This window comes from Carassius auratus, chromosome 26 (genome assembly GCF_003368295.1).
Source record: "Carassius auratus strain Wakin chromosome 26, ASM336829v1, whole genome shotgun sequence".
NCBI lineage: Eukaryota > Metazoa > Chordata > Actinopteri > Cypriniformes > Cyprinidae > Carassius > Carassius auratus.
The window spans coordinates 2,906,555-2,911,015 of NC_039268.1; positions in this window are offsets into that span (position 1 = coordinate 2,906,555).

Below are 4,461 nucleotides of genomic sequence, written 5' to 3' on the forward strand. Positions count from 1 at the left end.
ATAATAATCACTTCATGACGATGTGTATTCATAATTCAGTTTCAACCCTTTTTTCCAGATTGTTGCCTTAATTGTTTCACTGAAAGTCTACCAATGCTTGAGACGCTTGCCTGATCTCCCAGACCCTTTTGAAAATAATCTGTGATAAACTACTATCGATTTCTCTTTTTCTGTATCTGCAGTTCTTTGTGCTTTATTATTGCATTTGACAAGTGTCAATTTGCATTTTCAGTGTCTAACAAAAACTATATAAAAATGTGCATAGTGGCTCCTAATTTCATTCAATAAAACTGATGCTTCTTTTTTAATAACTTGACTTACTGGCAGAAGAATATGATGATTTAATAACAATGGTTTATAACCTTGATAATGAGGTCATGAAACATTTCTGTAAGTGAATCCTGTTGTGGAATAATTAAAAAGCTGGAAAACTGAATTAAAACTTTTATTAAACCGTTTTAATCTGAGTTCTTTCTATTCCTATTGTACGACTACAAACTGCAGACTTCATTCAGTTGTAAACTATATAATATGAAGAATAACTGTGTCTAGCTTTATTTGTTTATTAATTTGTTGTTTCTTTTTCATATTGCACTTATGTATCAGAAAGTACCAGAAGCCTTACAATGCTGCTATACTGCCCACATGAGGATCATTTCCATCATTACAGTTTGGATCACTATCAAACCTAATAATCATCTGAATGCTATTATTCATATTTATAAAAGCAGTGCCTGTGTCATATTTATTATTTACATGATTGTTTTTTGTCACATGTTGTTATTTTAACTAGACATGCACTCGATTTATTTTCAAGAAACTAGAAAAATTAGATTAATTTCAGTGCTGATTATCATTGTTCTGTCACATGATCACTTTAAGTCTAAAAATAGAGTTTAAAAGGTCAATAATCTTCAGACAAGAGCATCCACACTTTTTGATTGAATGTATAATTATATAAAAATATAAACACGATCATGTTTCTCAACATTGGTGTATTTGGTCACTGTTTGACCTTACTTCCTGACCCTGTGACCTCTGACCCTTAACCTACACACTGACATTGAGTTTAACCAGCAACTGAGAGTCTGCCAGCATCTGCTTTCTTTCTGAATTCTGTGGAAATGTGGAGACTTCAAGCGATGGGAGTCAGTAAAGACACTGCTTCTGCTTTGCTGTTGGTGGGTTGTGGTTTCGGGGTCATGACCTTTACCGGGTCACTGATTGGCTGAAAAGAGAAGAAGTCGGGTACAGAGCGGTTGGTGGCATTTGAGGCACAGAAATGAGACTTGACTCGTCCCAGAGCGAGAGGACTCCTCCTCCCTGCAGATGTCTGTGCTGTGGGTGGTGGCATCTTTGGCATTTCCATCATCTTCTCATCTTTCTCTTCATCTCTTCCATCTCTCACCTTGCGTGTGGAACTCCACACCGGACAGCGGAGGACAGGTGCTGATGAGTCCTCCACAGCTGCAGATGGTGCTCTGGGTGGTGTCCAGCTCGAGTCCAGATTGCATGGATCCGGCTGTTCCCGTGCTCCTCCCCATGCTCTTCTCTTCCTCATCCTCTGCGTCAGCAAATGATGGTTGTGGGCTGACGGAGCGTGTCAAACGCTGCAGCTGGGCGGATGTGCGCCGTTGTCACAGTGTCTGGGTGGTGTTCCCTGGTTTTCCACTAGGTGTCCTCCTTTCCCACGTTGTCTGTCACCTTATCAACTTCCTGTTCCCTTATTTGGTCACCTTCCTCCTTGTTTGAGTTAATTGATTATTCCCCACCTGTCTCCAGTTCCCTCATCACCTTCTGTGTATTTATACCCGTTCTGTCTGAGTCTGTGTTACGGAGTCCTTGTTTAATGTCTTATGATTATTCATGTCCGTCAAATCAGTCTTGCCCTTGCCTTGTCTTGCTGTCTTGTTTTCATGTTGTTTGGATATTCTGGTTTTGACCCTGCCTGGACTGTTTACCCCTTTGGCTTACCCTTCAATAAATGTCATACATGCAATTGGTTCTCACTCCGTGTTTCCTGTAACACCGATCATGACAGAAGGACTCCGTCACAGTAGGAACCAGCGGTATGTCGTTTTTCCGTTCCCCAGCCAAGATGGCGGAGCGGAGAACCAAGTATCTTTTGTTGACCGCCCTCCGCCAAGAAGGCAATGAGGTGGGTGCCCTGGCACAGGTGTTCTGGTCCCTGGCCGAAGGCATGGGGTACAATGATGCGGCTTTGAAGGACTACTTCAACGGCGGGCTGGATGATCCAGTGTCTCAGGAGGAGATGGCAAATTTAGAGACACTGGAATTCTGGGAGTTTGTGTACTATGTGCAGCATCGGCTTCTGTGGGACGCCCCAGCCACTCCTGGCCGCCAGCCCAGCGTCACGAGACAAGATGGCCGCCAGCTCAGAGCCACAGCCCACGATGGCTGCCGGTCCAGCGCCACTGCCCAAAATGGCCACCGGTCCAGCGCCACAACCCAAGATAGCCACCAGCCCAGTACCACAGCACAAGATGGCCGCTAACCCAGCGCCAATGCCCAAGATGGCCACTGGTCCAGAGCCACGGTCCAAGATGGCCGCCCGTCCAGAGTCATGGCCCAAAATGGCCGCCAGTCCAGCACCACAGCACAAGATGGCCACCGGTCCAGCGCCACAGCACAAGATGGTCGCCAGCCCAGCACCACAGCACAAGATGGCTGCCTGTCCAGAGCCATGGCCCAAGATGGCTGCTTGCCCAATGACGCTGCACAGGATGACAGTCACAGCTGACCCTCCGGAGTCGAGTCAGGTTCCAGTGAACTCTCCAGAGTCGAGTCAGGTTCCAGTGTACTCTCCAGAGTCGAGTCAGGTTCCTGTTGAACCCCCAGAGTTGAGTCAGGTTCCTGTTGAACCCCCAGAGTCGAGTCAGGTTCCTGTTGAACCCCCAGAGGCGAGTCAGGTTCCAGTGAACTCTCCAGAGTCGAGTCAGGTGTTCGTGGACCCTCCAGAGTCGAGTCAGGTGTTCGTGGACCCTCCAGAGTCAAGGCTAGTCACTGATAACCCTCCAGAGTCAGGGCTAGTCACCGATGACCCTCCAGAGTCAGGGCTAGTCACCGATGACCCTCCAGAGTCAGGACTAGGTACCATGGATTTTCCAGAGACAAGGCTGGTCACCGTTGACCTTTCAGAGTCAAGTCAAGTCACCGGTGATCTTCAAGGACTGTGTCAAGTCACCGGTGATCTTCAAGGACTGTGTCAAGTCACCGGTGATCTTCAAGGACTGAGTCAAGTCACCAGTGATCTTCAAGGACTGAGTCAAGTCACCGGTGATCTTCTAGGACTGAGTCAAGTCACCGGTGATCTTCATGAAAAAAGGCAAGTCACCATTGATCTTCATGTACAAGTGCAAGTCACTGATGGTCTTCATGAACAAATACCAGTCACCAATGATCTTCGCGAGCAGAGTCAGGCCAGCACCGATCTTCTGGAGTCCAGTAAAAACACCAGGGGATTACCAGAGTTTTGTCGTCCCGGTGATCCGGCCACACGGAGGTCTGCTCCGCCTTGGGGGGCTCTCGTCCTGACCACATGACTGTGGTGGTCTTCTGCTCCACCCTGGGGGGCTTCCGCCCTGACCACACGGTTGTGGTGGTCTTCCGCTCCGCCCTGGAGGACTCTGGCTTCGACCACAAGGATGTGGTGGTCTTCTGCTCCGCCCTGGGGGGCTTCCGTCCTGACCTCACGGTTGTGGTGGTCTTCTGCTCTGCCCTGGGGGGCTTCCGCCCTGACCACACGATTGTGGTGGCCTTCCGCTCCGCCTTGGAGGACTCTGGTGTCAACCACAAGGCTGTGGTGGTCTTCTGCTCCGCCCTGGGGGGCTTCATGTTGTTGTTTTTGCTTTTTGTTTTTTTTTGTTCACTCCTGTCCCTGTTCCTCTCGGTTAGTCTGGCCCTCCGTCCCTCCCCCTGAACCTCCTCTGATCCTCCTCCCTCCTGGTCTCCCTGTTTTGCGTTTAGACGTCTGGTGCCTGTTCCCCATGTTTTTCTTTTCTGGCCCTCCATCCCTCCCCCTGAGCCGCCACCTGTCCGCCTCCCTCCTGGTCTCTGTTTTGTGTTTGTCGTGGAGCGTCTGGGAGCCGCTCCGTAGAGGGGGGGTACTGTCACAGTGTCTGGGTGGTGTTCCCTGGTTTTCCACTAGATGTCCTCCTTTCCCACGGTGTCTGTCACCTTATCAACTTCCTGTTCCCTTATTTGGTCACCTTCCTCCTTGTTTAATTGATTATTCCCCACCTGTCTCCAGTTCCCTCATCACCTTCTGTGTATTTATACCCGGTCTGTCTGAGTCTGTGTTACGGAGTCCTTGTTTAATGTCTTATGATTATTCATGTCCGTCAAATCAGTCTTGCCCTTGCCTTGTCTTGCTGTATTGTTTTCATGTTGTTTGGATATTCTGGTTTTGACCCTGCCTGGACTGTTTACCCCTTTGGATTA